This window comes from Mytilus edulis, chromosome 1 (genome assembly GCF_963676685.1).
Source record: "Mytilus edulis chromosome 1, xbMytEdul2.2, whole genome shotgun sequence".
Lineage (NCBI taxonomy): Eukaryota > Metazoa > Mollusca > Bivalvia > Mytilida > Mytilidae > Mytilus > Mytilus edulis.
The window spans coordinates 1,068,319-1,086,817 of record NC_092344.1 but is presented as its reverse complement, the minus strand read 5'-3'; the positions used below and the strand labels follow the sequence as shown (position 1 = coordinate 1,086,817).

General features: G+C 32.9%; 1 protein-coding gene across 21 annotated transcripts in view; it reads left to right on the top strand.

Moving 5' to 3' along the window:
• LOC139521208 (receptor-type tyrosine-protein phosphatase S-like) overlaps positions 1-18,499 on the top strand; it is a 151,906-nt gene that overhangs the window by 34,689 nt on the left and 98,718 nt on the right. Inside the window, exon 1 of one of the 21 annotated variants that reach the window (XM_071314685.1) lies at positions 15,973-16,039. The exons of the other annotated variants lie outside the window; for them this stretch is intronic. The gene's annotated coding sequence lies outside the window, so the exon portion shown is untranslated. Of the gene's footprint in view, positions 1-15,972; positions 16,040-18,499 lie in introns of those variants that run through there. 21 annotated transcript variants of the gene reach the window in all.

Genomic DNA, 18,499 nt, shown 5'->3' with positions numbered 1-18,499 from the left:
ATATGTCCTGCACTTATCCATTTGTAAGTCTAGTTTGGTAAAGTTTGAAATCAATAGTTGCCTGGAATTATTACCTAATGTTATAAATCACTTTGTGTTCTCCTTGAGTTAGTCTATGTGGCATGTTGGACAGTAATTACGTTATTGGAACTTCTTTTGATTTATTATGTGACATTACTAAAGCTTACTTTGCAGAATAAAGATGCAATTAGTATTATTTCCTTACTCTGTAGGCTTATATAATTCTTCATGCACTTACATTTTAAGTACATAAAAATAGGCCTCAATGGAATTTTAGTTTAGGATCAAATATTACAGTCTTCACTTACATGTACTTACCCGACCTAAATTGACCTATATTCATGCAGCTATCTGACATGTGACCTATATGCATTGTGCACTTTCTATTATAGATATAAAAAAAATGTCAGGTATATATCAGTAAGATTAAGTCTCATGCTCAGACTGTCAAAGACTTGGTTAACAGTTTCAAACTCTTCAAAGTCACATGTTATTATTTATTATTGGTTTATTATAGTTTTTGCAATGTTTGTACCAAGTATTGTCACCATCAAAGGAGGAAGAATCTAATTAACCTGCATATTGATTAAAGTGGTGCAAATGAAGGCAAGGTACTAAGTTAATAAGTCATTTGAAGTACTAATGAACTTTAACTTTTGAACACTGTAATGTACTGCAAAATTATGGTTGTTAAAGTTTCTAAGCAATTTACCATTTTAATGCCCTACTGTTTAGACTCTACAATGGGGCATTAAGTTTTACCCTTGTCCCTCTCAGTATGTCCGTACATATCAAAATTGGTTTCTGTTCTTTAACTTTAGTTTGCCTCAACCAATTGTTATGATTTGAACTTAAACACAATGCTTATTACAACAAAACACAGATCAAGTGTAAATTTTGGTGGCATCACTTTTACCATTCTAGAGTTATGCCCCTTTATAAATGGAACAAATGCTTGAATTTTTTCATTTCCTTTTGTCTTGACCAAATTTTTAGAATCTTTATGCACAATGGTGAGTGCTCATGACAACAAAACAGAGATCAAGTTTGAATTTTGATGGCATTTTTACTGTTCTAGGGTTATGCCCTTAGTATCTTGAAATTGCTGAATTTTTTGCTTCTATTTTCTAACTTTTGCTTGCCTCAACTAAATATTATGAAACATTATATTGCACAATTCTTATTACCGAAAATCTCAGATAAATTGCAAATTTGGGTAGTGTCACTTTTAAAGTTCTTGAGTTATGTTCCTTTAAAACATGTGTGTTCTATGGACACCTTCCCCATTATTTTATACAGATTGAAGACAAAATGCATCAGTTGATCGTAAATTGTACAGAGTGTTTTGGCAAGTTTGATTGCTAACATTTTTTGTGATTTTTGGTATGTAAAAATGAAAAGAGAATGGAATTTTTTTTTCTGTAAGTTTTTTTCTCTTTACATGAGAAATAACCATGATAACCTGATTGTGATGAAAGTTGAAGGGATGGTATTTAAAACAACAATTACTCACTTGTTATTTTAATCTATCAGATCATCTTAAATTGTTAACTTCATTTTCATTTCTATACCTATCTTATCTTTTTAAAGAAATCCATAAAAAAACTGAAAAAAAAAACATCTTCTGAAGTAGTTTTGTTCACCCAAAGTAACATTCAGCAGAGATCATGATGAGTGAGGAGCTTGATAAGATAGTGGCTTTTTGATATTATACAAATCATTCAGTAGATGCAGAATTGTGCAGACGGCACCAGATTTAAATCAGATTTTGTGACTACAAAAGGTTTCATTGATGTGGTTATTGATTCATTGAAGCCTGATTGGTTGGCTAATAGATTAACTTTTAGTCTAATGTCTAATTTTCAGACTCACTGACTATCGAGACTACAGAGACTTTGAAATAAAACTGAATGCTTAATTTTATTAACCGGATTTTTGTGACAAAAATGTCGGTTATTGATTTGGGGATGCTCGGCGGGCGGCCGGGCGGTCGGGCGGCCGGGCGGTCGGGCGGGCGGGCGGGCGGCAATCAAATGTTGTCCGTGCATTAACTCATGAACCGTTCAACCAAAGCTTTTAAAATTTTAATATGTTATTACTGACAACTATACGAAGGTCAAGTTCAATAATGGCGATTTTGACTTTTACCGTTCAGGAGTTATGGTTCTTGAAAGATTGAAAAATGGAGTTTCCAGTCGTGTCCGTGCATTTACGCATGAACTGTTCTACCAAAGCTTCCCAAATTTTAATATGTTGTTACTAATGACAGAATGGAGGTCAAGTTCAATAATGACGAATTTGACTTATACCGTTCAGGAGTTATGGTTCTTGAAAGATTGAAAAATGGAGTTTCCAGTCGTGTCCGTGCATTTATGCATGAACTGTTCTACCAAAGCTTCTGAAATTTTAATATGCTGTTACTGATGACAAAATGGAGGTCAAGTTCAATAATGACGATTTTGACTTTTACCGTTCAGGAGTTATGGTTCTTGAAAGATTGAAAAATGGTGTTTCCCGTCGTGTCCGTGCATTTTCTCATGAACCATTCAACCAAAGCTTTTGAAATTTTAATATGTTGTTACTGATGACAAAATAGAGGTCAAGTTCAATAATGACGATTTTGACTTTTACCGTTCAGGAGTTATGGTTTTTGAAAGATCGTAAAATGGCGTTTCCATTCACGTTGTTGCATTTACTCATGAACCATTCAATCTAAGCTTTTCAAATTTTAATATGTTGATACTGATGACAAAATGGAGGTCAAATTTGATATTGACGATTTTCACTTTCACCATTCATCAGTAATGGTTCTTGTGATATTGCCAGGACACAAATAAATGTTAATAAATCCGGTTTGCTGTCGTTGTGACAGCCTCTTGTTCTGCTTTATTGTGGGAAAGAGAACTTAGTGGAAGGGGAAATTCAGGAATGGGTCTTTTTAATATGACTTGAAATATGATGAGGGTGGTTAATGTTGATATTATTTACATTAGTGATCAGCAGCTAATCTGATCTATATATATATTTATTGATTCTTATCATTTAATAAACAATATCATTAAATTTCAATTTCTATTATTCATAAGTGATTATATTGAATCCTGTTAGATTGCTATTAAGGCCACAATTAAAAATATTTTGGTTTGCCCAAACCCTACCCAAAGGTTGAGACAGTGGGTAGGTAGCTACTGTAGTCATTTTTTTTTTTTTTTTTTAAAGAAAAATTGAAGTATCGGGTGTTTATTAGTCTTCATGCCTATCTGATTAAAAAAAACCTTCTTCAAATCAGGACAATAAAAGAATTTGAGTAGGCAGCTTTTTTCTGGGTAGGTAGCGTTTGGGTAAACAAACCTATTCTTTTTTATGGCCTAAGATGTTCATGTATATTTATCTGAATTGACATTTAGATTTAAGTTCTACTGCATTGTGGAAAATAGGGAGTTCCCCAGTGAAAAATATATGTACCTTATAGATATTTTATGTGTGCAAAATAATAGAACCTTATTTTTATGCGACCGCAAAAATTGAAATTTTTTGGTCGTATATTGGTATCACGTTGGCGTCGTCAACGTCGTCGTCCGAAGACATTTGGTTTTCACACTATAACTTTAGTAAAAGTAAATAGAAATCTATGAAATTTAAACACAAGGTTTATGACCATAAAAGGAAGGTTGGGATTGATTTGGGGTGTTTTGGTCCCAACAGTTTAGGAATTAGGGGCCAAAAAGGGCCCAAATAAGCATTTTTCTTGGTTTTCGCACAATAACTTTAGTATAAGTAAACAGAAATCTATGAAATTTTAACATAAGGTCTATGACCACAAAAGGAAGGTTGGGATTGATTTTGGGAGTTTTAGTCCCAACAGTTAAGGAATTAGGGGCCAAAAACAGGTCCCAAATAAGCATTTTTCTTAGTTTTCGCAGAATAACTTTAGTATAAGTTAATAGAAATCTATGAAATTTTAACACAAGATTTATGACCACAAAAGAAAGGTTTGGATGGATTTTGGGAGTTTTGGTCCCAAGGAATTAGGGGCCAAAAGGGTCCAAAATTAAACTTTATTTGATTTCATCAAAAAATGAATTATTGGGCTTCTTTGATATGCCAAATCTAACCGTGTATTCAGATTCTTAATTTTTGGTCCAGTTTTCAAATTGGTCTACATTAAGGTCCAAAGGGTCCAAAATTAAACTCAGCTTGATTTTAACAAAATTGAATTCTTGGGGTTCTTTGATATGCTGAATCTAAACATGTACGTAGATTTTTGATTATGGGCCCAATTTTCAAGTTGTTCCAAATCGGGGTCCAAAATTATTATATTAAGTATTGTGCAATAGCAAGAAATTTTCAATTGCACAGTATTCCGCAATAGCAAGAAATCTTCAATTGCACAGTATTGTGCAATAGCAAGAAATTTTCAATTGCACAGTATTGTGCAATAGCAAGAAATCTTCAATTGCACAGTATTGCGCAATAGCAAGAAATATCTAATTGCACAATATTGCGCAATAGCAAGAAATTTTCAATTACACAGTATTGTGCAATATCAAGAAATCTTCAATTGCACCATATTGTGCAATAGCAAGAAATATCTAATTGAACAATATTGCACAATAGCAAGAAATTTTCAATTGAATAGCAAGATATTCAATTGCACAGTATTGTCCTGTTTTCAAATTGGTCTACATTAAGGTCCAAAGGGTCAAAAATTAAACTTTTTTTTGGATCATAATAGGTGAATGTCCAATTTAAAGTTTTAAAGTTTTTAAGTTTTAAGTTCTTAGACCACATTCATTCTGTGTCAGAAACCTATGTTGTGTCAACTATTTAATCACAATCCAAATTCAGAGCTGTATCAAGCTTGAATGTTGTGTCCATACTTGCCCCAACTGTTCAGGGTTCAACCTCTGCTGTCATATAAAGCTGCTCCCTGCGGAGCATCTGGTTTTCAAATGAAAGAATAAGATTATGAGATTTCTAATTTACACTTGTATGCAAATTTGGCTGCCATTACTTAAAGGCACACATTTTGTTATGCCAAAATATTACATTTTAATATAAAATATTGTCGTCATTATAAAAGTGACTGTTTTTCGTGTTGGAAGATCATTTCAAGACACATCTAAGGGTCATTCAGAGACAAAACTCAGTTAAAACCAAATGTTAAATAATGTCTATAGCAAAAAAATATAAAGATGGATATTGTTGCAGCCTTTGTTATGAATGACTTTACCAGACCAGTGTAATTGACCTGAGCAGAGAGGTTGTCTTTCCAATGACTTGAGTGAAACATGTGCTGTATATGCATGTGGTTTTATTGTCTGATTTTTTATACGACCGCAAAATTTGAAAAATTTTTCGTCGTATATTGCTATCACGTTGGCGTCGGCGTCGTCGGCGTCGTCGTCGTCGTCGTCGTCGTCGGCGTCGGCGTCGTCGTCGTCGTCGTCGTCCTGCGTCCGAATACTTTTAGTTTTCGCACTCTAACTTTAGTAAAAGTGAATGGAAATCTATGAAATTTTAACACAAGGTTTATGACCACAAAAGGAAGGTTGGTATTGATTTTGGGAGTTTTGGTCCCAACATTTTAGGAATTAGGGGCCAAAAAGGGCCCAAATAAGCATTTTCTTGGTTTTCGCACTATAACTTTAGTTTAAGTTAATAGAAATCTATGAAATTTTGACACAAGGTTTATGACCACAAAAGAACGGTTGGGATTGATTTTGGGAGTTTTGGTTTCAACAGTTTAGGAATTAGGGGCCAAAAAAGGGCCCAAATAAGCATTATTCTTGGTTTTCGCACAATAACTTTAGTTTAAGTAAATAGAAATCAATGAAATTTAAACACATTGTTAATGACTACAAAAGGAAGGTTGGTATTGATTTTGGGAGTTTAGGTCCCAACAGTTTAGGAATTAGGGGCCAAAAAGGGACCCAAATAAGCATTTTTCTTGGTTTTCGCTCCATAACGTTAGTATAAGTAAATAGAAATCTATGAAATTTAAACACAAGGTTTATGACCATAAAAGGAAGGTTGGTATTGATTTTGGGAGTTTTGGTCCCAACAGAATAAGGGGCCCAAAGGGTCCAAAATTAAACTTTGTTTGATTTCATCAAAATTGAATAATTGGGGTTCTTTGATATGCCGAATCTAACTGTCATGACTGTGTATGTAGATTCTTAACCTTTGGTCCCGTTTTCAAATTAGTCTACATTAAGGTCCAAAGGGTCCAAAATTAAACTTACTTTGATTTTGACAAAAAATGAATCAGTTAGGTTCTTTGATATGCTGAATCTAAAAATGTACTTAGATTCTTGATTATTGGCCCAGTTTCCAAGTTGGTCCAAATCGGGGTCCAAAATTAAACTTTGTTTGATTTCATCAAAAATTGAATAAATGGGGTTCTTTGATATACCAAATCTAACTGCGTATGTAGATTCTTCATTTTTGGTCCTGTTTTCAAATTGGTCTACACTAAAGTCCAAAGGGTCCAAAATTAAACTTAGTCTGATTTTAACAAAAATTGAAATCTTGGGGTTCTTTGATATGCTGAATCCAAAAATGTACTTAGATTTTTTATTATGGGCCCAGTTTTCAAGTTGGTCCAAATCAGGATCCAAAATTATTATATTAAGTATTGTGCAATAGCAAGTCTTTTCAATTGCACAGTATTGCGCAATGGCAAGAAATATCTAATTGCACAATATTGTGAAATAGCAAATTTTTTTTTAATTAGAGTTATCTTTCTTTGTCCAGAATAGTAAGCAAGAAATATCTAATTGCAAAATATTGTGCAATAGCAAGATTTTTTTTTAATTGGAGTTATCTTTCTTTGTCCAGAATCAACTTAAATCTTTGTTATATACAATATACAATGTATATTCACTTTTTACTACCAACTGATAAATTAAAATAATCTTTACCATTCAGTGATAACAAGCAGTTTTTTTACATCTTAATATTTTATGATGTATTTAAATGAGTAGTTATTGTTGCAAACTCCATTAGAAATTTTAATTGAGATTAGTTTTGGAATAAGGGAAAGGGTAATGTGATTAAAAAAATTGGGTTCAATTTTTCTCATTTGAAATTTCATAAATAAAAAAGAAAATTTCTTCAAACATTTTTTTGAGAGGATTAATATTCAACAGCATAGTGAATTGCTCTAAGAGAAAACAAAAATTTTAAGTTCATTAGAACACATTCATTCTGTGTCAGAAACCTATGCTGTGTCAACTATTTAATCACAATCCAAATTTAGAGCTGAATCCAGCTTGAATGTTGTGTCCATACTTGCCCCAACTGTTCAGGGTTCAACCTCTGCGGTCGTATAAAGCTACGCCCTGCGGAGCATCTGGTTTGTTCATCTGTTTACATCAGTAAAACAAATGTATCCGTCAGAGATGACAAAACAGAAGCTAGGAAATAATAGTTAATTATGTTATTAGGCAAGTAATGAGTACAAATAATGTCTGTAAATTGAATTGTTGATATAGATATGGAGGAAAAACTAGGCAGCGTTGACATAATATGACTGATTTACTCTGCCTGTGTTATGTAACAGGCATAACAAATAATTCTCACCTCTAGAAAAAAAACTATTCTTCTGATTATTATAAGTAACACTTATGTAAGCTTATGTTAATATTACCAGCTAAGTGGCATACAACTTTTAACATGCATTTACATGTAGTGTAGAAAATAATATATAACAGGAGGGGCCATCCACCCCCCCCCCCCCCCTTTTTTGTGAAAATTTTGTTGATTATATAGGGAATGACTGAAGCATGACTGGGGTTGGACGCTTCTTACTAAGGCAGTCAAACTCAGGTCCCCACTTATGAAAATTTCTGGATCCACCACTAATAGTTACTAAAAATGATCAGAACTCTGACTGTTGAATACGGATTCCCTCTGGGAAGATTTCTGGATCCACCACTAATAGTTACTAAAAATGATCAGAACTCTGACTGTTGAATACGGATTCCCTCTGGGAAGAGTGCTCGTACAATGATTATAGCCCTTGGTGCTTTCCTCCAGAAGGGTTGATAAATCTATCATATATTACCAGGACTAATATTTGGTCAGCCAGACACACATTTCATATGGACTCATCAATGGCGCTCATAGAAAGTATGAAGTTGAAGAGCATTGAGGACCCAAAATTTCTATCAGGGGCCTATACTTCTCAAGAAGGCCTTTTTTAACTATTTAACATGCCCTAAATCTTGTTGACTGTAAAATGTCCATATTAAATTCCAAGTATTAATAGATACCAAGCCTGTTTACCTTTCTGAACAAAAATGGTTCTTATGTTCTGAATATTCATGAAATAATCATTCAATTATACATTAGGCAAACATCCATCAATCATGACTTGCCGATTTATATATTACAAGTCTATAACTCTTAAATGCCGGCAGCTGTTGGTTTTAGAGGACAAAATAGCTAAATTAGTTCTATTTCTGCTATTCTTTTTTCATATATAATTCATTTTGTACTACATTAATTTGAAAATTATAAGGATCATCAATATTAAAGAAATATAAAATATTGTCTCAAATAGTAATGAAAGCTACAATGAATGGAATTTCCTAAATTAAAGTTGTATTAGACATAAAAGAAAATTATTGCAGAAAACATTTGTGTTTATTGTGATTTGATGATTTTTACTTATCATTTTATTAATGGTTTATCTTCAGACAGTTTACAATAGCTGTTCCTATACTGCTATAAACAAAGAGGCACTCCAATACAGATTTAAGTATAATCATCAACAAGATGACATCATTTCTCATCTATCATTGTAACGTTTTGACCTTGTATAAACAGTATGACCTCTATATCTATAACAGGGTGTAAGTCTTAACATAGATAGGTTGTTGGCGTCAGTAGCAATGTGTAGAAGATTATCCAAGCTGCTCTATTATTATGTGCTATGATTTCTACAATCAATTTCCTGAATACATTTTGATGGTACTTATATGCCACTTTGTTCTGCATCTATCTACCTGTTCTCTGACAAATGATAATTTTCCTGATAATTTAAACTTTATGATATTATGAACAGCTATCTTTTTACATGCTAGAATTTTAACAGAAGATCATTTATGTAAGGATAGAGAAACACTATCAGTCTTATAGATACCATACAGATCCAGTATTTTATCCAATCTTCCTCAAGATTGTTTGTTGCTATAGTTAGAGTCAGGAGTTCTATATAGTTTCAAGGTCAAAGTTCAAGGTCATGTGTTTCATAGATTTATGAACAAAACATGTTGGAGGTCAGTAGAGCTCTTAGTATTATAAATGCTATTTTAAGGTTAAAAGTCAAGGTCATCTTGTAGCCAAATCAGGCACAAAATGTGTTTTCTTGTGTTGAATTGACATGGTTTATTGACTTTTGTTGACCTTACATTACATTTGATTTTAATGTTGAAGTTTTTTGACAATATATATGTCTATGTAGAACTGATGTTTTCATATTGTTATATATAATATATATAATGTGACCATGAACTTGTAAATGAAATTTGAATTTTGAAAAACAAAGTGAAACAACGCATTGACTTATTAAAAAAATATAAGGAGAATGAAATTTGATAGGTCGCAGCTCTTCCTTTTGAATAGATTTACTCTATATATATATATATGGTGGTGTTTAACGACCTTGACTGGCTATACAGCCCTCGCACGGTCGGCTCGGTGCCCGAAGGCGTTTGGTGAGCTTTATCATATTTTGATGCCATGGGTCAGGAACAAGTAGTGGAGGTCGCAATATGTAGGCCGCCATCTTAGTTTTGGTGAGTTGTTTTTGGTTTGTTGACTATTTTGATGTTGGTTTACTTCACAACGGCTGCTTTCAGGGCCAGTTTGGTCAGCTTGGCAGCCCGCTAGCCTTGATGATGGAGTACTGGTAGATGATCTCGGACGTAGTTCGAAAGATGACAGGAAGCATTATCAGGACCAAAGCCGTGAGGCAGTGAAATGAAGGTCGTATCACCCAACAGCCTAGGATACAGCCCTCGGACGTTAATCAGCATAACACTCCCCATGATACAATGGTTTTGGAGTGCATGTTAACGCGGGTACGCCAACTACTACGTCTATCTGTACCGCATGGATTGGTTTCTGTCATCTTAAGTAGTAAGTCGTTGATATCTAACTGTAAACCCTCATCGAAGATAGTGGGTAAAGGAGAGCTGGCCCAGCACGTCCGTTCAGCTGTAATGACTGAGACGTGACTGATGGATTCCTGGATTGGAATTGAGATGAGTTTTACTCTAGTGATTTTTGGGGCCCTTTATAGCTTGCTGTTCGGTGTGAGCCAAAGCTCTGTGTGGAAGGCCGCACCTTGACCTATAATGGTTTACTTTTCTAAATTGTTACTTGGCTTGAGAGTTGTCTAATTGGCACTCATACCACATCTTCCTATATCTATTTCAAGGTTGCCTTAAATGTAAGTCAGTTATTGATTACTGACAATTAAGAATGAGACAAATATTTGTATGTTTGTTGTTTTAATCCAGATAATAGGATTAACTGTAGAGAAATCTGTTAAGACTGGTATATACATAATACAGCTCTGTCCCCTCGAGTGTAGTAAGAGAAGTATAAATTGAATTAGTATATCTATCTACAAGGCATCCCACTAAAATGGTCATGAAAGTTTGATGAGTTTGTGAGAGTTTTCATGGCAGTCAGCTAAAAGTTTGTTTCCCCTTTAGGACATGTCAGAAACGATAAGGAGATACAGGGATGCTGTAAAACAATTAAATATTAAAACAGTTTTGTTGTTGTATATTAAAGTACTGTTAGAGTTCAGCAATCAATTCTAAATGGTTTGTCTTCTGATAAAAGCTTTCTTACTAGTAAATGGACTTGATTAACTCGAAGTGAAATTGTGACATGATATTTCACTTTAAATATGTCTAGCTGAAACATGCAAGAACCATAGACATGTCTAAACTAAATTCTTGTTTTGGCATTTGTTGGGCTACATTTCAGACTTTAAGTCTTAAGCATATCTTAGCTAAGGGTTATGATTTCAAACTAAAATGACAAAATAACAATCATCATTTGAAGCACTGCTTCTATACTAACAGGTTTTGTGACTTGTCAATTTACTGACCCCATATATACCGTATTATGTCACTAGCACACTATGTAACGAATTTATCTTACCGACTATCTTAACGTGTGAAATTAAGACTAGTGATTGTCAAAATGAGCAAGTCTTCAATACTGTTAGCACTAAGAAAATACTTCCATTGATCCTATCGTTATGCCAACAATAACGACTTGTAAGGTTTAAATGTGTTTTATGAATTTATTTCAATCTTAAGCATCAATTTCTACGTCTTTTGGAACTTTTAAGATTTTTTCTCAGTACTGTTTTGTTTTTTATAAAGGGACATAACACCATTACCAACCGTGTATGAAATAAGCCCTGCCCCATTCCTACCTAATAAGGCATATAAAGGGACGTAACTCTACTACTAACCGTGTATGAGATAAGAATCTTACCGACTATCTTAAAGTGTGAAATTAAGACTAGTGATTCTCAAAATGAGCAAGTCTTCAATACTGTTAGCACTAAGAAAATACTTCCATTAGTCCTATCGTTATGCCAACAATAACGACTTGTAAGGTTTAAATGTGTTTTATGAATTTATTTTAATCTTAAGAAAAAAGTAAAATCACAAAAATACTGAACTTAGAGGAAGATCAATTGGGAAAGTCCATAATCACATGGCAAAATCAAATAACAAAACGCATCAAAAACGAATGGACAAAAACTGTCATATTCCTGACTTGGTACAGGCATTTTCAAATGTAGAAAATGGTGGATTAAACCTGGTTCTATAGCGCTAACCCTCTCACTTTTATGACAGTCTCATCAATTTCCGATATTTTTACATTGATGCGTTAAATAAACAGACACAATAAATATAATAGTCAAAATGTGGGTACATCAGTCATCATCGTTTAACAATTTTTAAAGGAACAATTTCTTCGTCTGTTGGAACTTTTAAGATTTTTTCTCAGTACCGTTTTGTTTTTTATAAAGGGACATAACATCATTACTAACCGTGTATGAAATAAATCCCGCCCCATTCTTACCTAATAAGGCATATAAAGGGACGTAACTCCACTACTAACCGTGTATGAGATAAGCTCCGCCTCCCTACTAACCTAATATCAAATATACACGGTTTGCACGCGGACGCTTTTAACCAATCATATTCCTGGAAATGTATAGGAGGTAAGATAAAAGTTGTTATCAAAAATTAAAACTATTGGCTACACAGTATTAAAGATTTAAAAGAAACACAGTTGTTTTCAAAAATTAAAACTATTGGCTGCACAGTATTAAAGGTTTAAAAGAAACACAGTTGTTATCAGAAATTAAAACTATTGGCTGCACAGTATTAAAGGTTTAAAAGACACACAGTTGTTTTCAAAAATTAAAACTATTGGCTGCACAGTATTAAAGGTTTAAAAGACACACAGTTGTTTTCAAAAATTAAAACTATTGGCTGCACAGTATTAAAGGTTTAAAAGAAACACAGTTGTTATCAGAAATTAAAACTATTGGCGGCATTATAGATTTTCTTCTGTGTTTGTTTGGAAAGATCGGGACAGGAGGCATGAGTCACTCTTTCCCAGACATGACGTAATTAAACATATCTGTCAAAAGTCTTCACTCTTTCCTAAAGGGCTGATTTACTTTATTACTCTGCTGCAACTTTGTAAAGATTATTGGATTTGGTATGGAATAAGGAATGTGGGCGCCATATTTACATACGATTAAACCAATGATTTAAGACAGAAAGGAGGCTATACGAACTATTTAGGAGATGGATGTTACAGAATGAATTTAGTCATTTTCCAATTTTATGTACCAGTTTATTAAAGTTGTAGGTGTCTTATAGCATTTGTATTGGTAGTCAGACCTGGGGGATTTCCCTTTGATATTAAAAGTTCACCACTGTATTATTGTTGTCTGACTGTTTCATATAAATTGTTCCCCTTATTCCGTTTAATTCTGGTTGATGTTATGATATTCAAATTCCAAAAAACATGGGAAATTATTTTATCCTGACTATTCCCTTCCTTTTTACTGTGGTAGGTTAACTTTTATCTTCAGAATTTGACAGGGTCAGATTATTTCTAGCCAGATCTAAACTATTAATAGATAAACTGTAATTCATTTTTCAAATCCATTCTGACTTCTGTAATCAGTTAAATGCAATGTAAAACATTTCAAAGGGAGATAAAAACTTTTTTTTAATCATCACTAGTTAATGAGAAATCAATCATTTGTTGATGGTTTAATGAGATTTTGGAGCAATATAACTTTTTATTATCAAGCTTTTTTACACCTTCAATAATTATAAAGGTACTTAAATAACCTGGTATTATTTTTAGATTCATTCAATAATGAAGAATATGAAAGTTGTGTCCTTGTTGCTTTTTCCCTGGAAAAAGCTCTTGGAGCAAAGGTCAGGGCAAGGCGTGGCGAAATCGTAAGGTAAACTGACAACTCCATGGCTAAAAAAGAAAACGACAAACAGGCAAGAAAAGTACACAAGACACAACATAGTAGCTAAAAGGTTAAAAACCTTGCATTTAGGTAACAATGAACAATTGAGTAATATCACTGAGATAGCTGTGTCAGTGGAGTAATTGTTAACAGCGAGCAATACTGTTGTTGAATAAAAAAAAAAAAAAAAAATTATGGGCACAGCCATTAAAAGGAACCTGCTTTTCAGAATTATGAATGGTAGCTGCATGAACTCTGCTAAATACCAAAGGAGATACAACATATAATAATTTCCCCCTTTGTCCAAATGGGATAAGAATTTTTTTCATGTATTTTGAAGTGTGGAATTGATAGGCAAGGGAGATAAGTAAAATTTGCATTTAAAAAAAGCAACTGGAACGTATATATTTTTTTCCTTCAAAAACTTTCTTTTGACAAGGCTTGATTCTTAAAATAATCTTTCTAGATTGAGTATCTTTAAAGATGCTACTATTATTGCCAATGGGAAATAACAACAATTGTATTTGGCAATGTTGATGTTTGTGATTGAGTTATTAACATTTTAATCAGATAGCACTTGATCGTGTGGAAGGTGGTGATGTTCTACTTCACAGAACACATTGTAATTAGCATCTTACAAACTTTTGTTTCAATCTTCATTTCCTGGTTGATTACAGAGAATTGTAATATTGTTTCTCTTTGATGTTTGTATCATACATCTGTACTGCTCAGCATTTTAATGGCTACTCTTTCAAATTAATTTCTGTTATCTCTAAATTTATTAATTAAAGATTTTTTTTATTGAATTACTTAAATACATAAAATCAGTCAAGTTACTTAGCACATGCTAGCAGTTTATGTAAGACATTTCCAAAGTATTTCAGTTAATGTTAGGTAGGCAAGTGCTTCAAATTATGGGGGAATTTAGAAGTCAACCATGGAAACTGAAAGAAAAATATATTTAAGTGCATAATTAATGGTTATCAAAATCAATGAATTTGAACAAATGTATGGGAAGTATTTTTGGTACAAAATGAACTTATGAAGCCTGTAAATGATTGGTTCATTGTTATAGGTTGCTAACTACTATATTTGTATTTCATTCATTTTTTTGCAGTTTCTAGAAGAAAATCAATAAATGTACTCCAATCTAAGGCGCCCAGTAAAGGGCTTAATGAAACATTTGATTCCAATCTAAGGCACCCAGTAAAGGACTTTAAACATTGGACATGACAATAAACATCAATTAATTCCGATTTCAATTAACAGATATGATTCAAGCCTTTATGTTTCGTTTTGTTTTATAAGCAGTTTCATATTTAGTCATCCGAGGGCTTTTATAACTTGCTTATAAACCTAATAGGGTTTGCTTGTTAAAAATGCTTTACCGCGACATGTAAGGCAGCAACCATTTGATTTTCTGGGGGGGGCTATGGTTTTTTTTTCCAGTTTTTGGAGAAAAAAATAATTTGTTTTTGATTCTGAGAAAAAAAAATTGTTTGTTTCACCCTCAGCTGTCACTATATGTAATGCTAAAATTGAAAGAAAAAAATTGTTTTCGACTTGTCGCGAAAAAAATGGATTGTTTTTCGCCGCAGGCGAAAAAAAAATTTGCACAGAAAAAAAAAACCATAGCCCCCCCCAGAAAATCAAATGGTTGCTGCCTAATTGTTCACAACTTTTTTCTTGATCTTTTATGAATTAAGTTGTTGAAATCCATCTAATCATACGGTCATAGTTTGTTAAAAAAAAAAAAGGGGGGGGGGAGTTGAAGACTACCAGCAAAATCTGGGCCGAAAAAAAGATGAAAAGACAGAAAGCTATTTACAAATCTTTTTAAAGAAAAACCAAAATTATAGCAACACAATAACTGAATATTTTCTTTAATGATAAATGAACTAGTTTTGAGATGTGTTTAAGTTTTTGGTCAGATATAAATGGAGAAGAAAATGATAGGATGATTATGATGGAAGAGAAATCTTTAGTTTGACATATGTGAAGAAAACTAGAAATGACTTTTACATGTGCTGGCACTTTTAGAATTCGGGCTTGACATATGTATAAATAGTTAATTTGATTGAGGAATGTGTTAATGATTAACACCAACTTTCAGGTTAAAAGGGGTCAAATTATACATTTCCCCATCAGAAATGTTCTAAATGTGCCATAAATTCTCCAGAAAAAACTGTCCATATCAGATCTGGTAATTGACAGTGAAAATCCATTTTCCATTTGTAATGGAACATATGTCAGTAGTCAATAATATTATGTGTCAATGATACATTAATTAAAGCTTTCTATAGTAATTATACAATCACAGAAAGATGGAGTCTTATTTCACATTATGAAATTTTATATTATTGATTTGTGAAATAATTGGAATATTAATATGTGGCATGTGGATTTTGAAGGAACTATTTTTCAGATCAGTTTTATAAAAGTTAATTAGAAAATATCACTCAACAAAGAAAGGTAATGCTATTTGTTTCATTTTGAAAGGAAATAATTTCATGAAAAGAGGTAATATATATACATTTCTAGACTTCCATATAAATAGTGATTTATAAAAAGGAAAATAGCACTGATTTCATAAAAAATATTTTTTATTCAAAATCATTATTATTATTTCATTTTAAATATTTTTTGCTTTATTTTTTTTTATATTACCATTATCAAAACTTTCACATTTTTTGCTGTTATATTAAAAATACAATTTTACTGTAAATGCATGCAGTAATTACGGAATTTACCAATAATGATCAAAAACACATTAAAACCTAGATATTTTTGTCTTGATATTTTTATATTTTTGGAAATTTTTCTCTTTATAGTGCATGTTCTTTCAAACATTCTGCCATCTTTGCTTTTAAGATCAATTGATTATTTTTGTTGAAGTTCAAAAGTGCTCTGACGAATTTAGAATGTCTTTAAAATGTTATATTAGAAGTTTGAGTCTGAAGTTTGTTTTTATAATATAAATTGTGTATATTGATTTTTAGGGTGTAATAACAGTTGCATAGTGATATTTTTGTGTTTTAAGTGATAACACCTGTATAAAACACACAAAATCAATCAGTGACACTTTGAATGAGAAAGTGATTGAGATTTATCTTGATAACATGGTTACCTAGTTGTAGCAGGTCAAACTCATCAAAATTAATAAGAAAATCTTTTTTGTTAAATCATTCTTAAAAGAAAAGTGATGCAAGATGGGCATCATGATTTATTGTAGCAAACATTCAAATGAAGGATAAACTGAAGCAACTGAACATAATCTTTAAATATGAATAATTTTTGTCGAGCCTGCAACTTTTGTTGCAGAAAGCTCGACATAGGGATAGTGATCCGGCGGCGGCGGCGGTGTTAGCTCACTTCTTAAAAGCTTTATTTTTCAGAAGGTGGAAGACCTGGATGCTTCATACTTTGTATATAGATGCTTCATGTTACGAAGCTTCCGTCAGTCACATGTCCAATGTCCTTGACCTCGTTTTCATGGTTCAATGACCACTTGAGAAAAAAGTTCAAATTTTTTGTAATGTTGAATTCTCTCTTATTATAAGTAATAGGATAACTATATTTGGTATGTGCGTACCTTGCAAGGTCGTCATGTCTGTCAGACAGTTTTCACTAGACCTCGACCTCATTTCATGGATCAGTGATCAAGGTTAAGTTTTGGTGGTCAAGTCCATATCTCAGATACTATAAGCAATAGGGCTAGTATATTCGGTGTATGGAAGGACTGTAAGGTGTACATGTCCAACTGGCAGGTGTCATCTGACCTTGACCTCATTTTCATGGTTCAGTGGTTATAGTTAAATTTTTGTGTTTTGGTCTGTTTTTCTCATACTATATGCAATAGGTCTACTATATTTGTTGTATGGAATGATGGTAAGGTGTACATGTCTAGCGGGCAGATGTCATGAGACCTTGACCTCATTTTCATGGTTCAGTGGTCAAAGTTAAGTTTTTGAGTTTTGGTCTTTTTATCTAATACTGTATGCCATAGGTCAACTATATTTGGTGTTTGGAAATATTAAATGATCTTTATGTCAGTCGCGCAGGTTTTATTTGACGGTGACCTCATTTTCATGGTTCATTGCACAGTGTTAAGTTTTTGTGTTTTGGTCTATTTTTCTTAAACTATAAGTAATGGGTCAACTATATATGTTGTATAGAAGCATTGTTAGCTGTACATGTCTGCCTGGCATGGTTCATCTGACCTTGACCTCATTTTCAAGGTTCATTGGTCTTTGTTTAGTTATCTTGGTTAATGTTAAGTTTATGAGACAGTTGTAATAAAACTAAGCTTTATACTTAGGACTATCAACATAATATCAATGATTAGTATAGAAGGCGAGACATTTCAGCGTGTGCACTCTTGTTGAATTATTATGCTTATACTTCTACATTTTGTTACTGTATCTTGTGGATTGATATTAATTCTTTCTGATGATGGAAAAAAAATATATATAGTTCTCAGTTCACGGACTCCATTAAATTTCCATGCCTGACCCAACACATTTTATGACCTTTTTAGCTTGCAAGCACGACTAGACATTTTTTTTTATTAAGCACAGTTAAAACCCTGACCAGATAATATCCTTATAGAATTTATGGACTATATATATACTTTAAAGAGACCACAACCCGACCAAAAAGCAGCTAACAGCTGAAGGACAGCAAGAAAATCCTGCAGCGGGTCAGACCTGCTTCAGCTGGCCTCTAAACAAATATATATATACTTAAGTTCAGTGATAACGTCATACTAAACTCCAAAATATATAAATGAACTTAAATTAAAAATCATACAAGACTGACATAAAGGCCAGGGGCTCCTGACTTGGGACGAGCAATAATATGGTGGGTTGAAACGTTTATTTTTAGGCCTGATCAGATCATTAAAGTACAGAAGTACTTTGCATATTTTAAAGG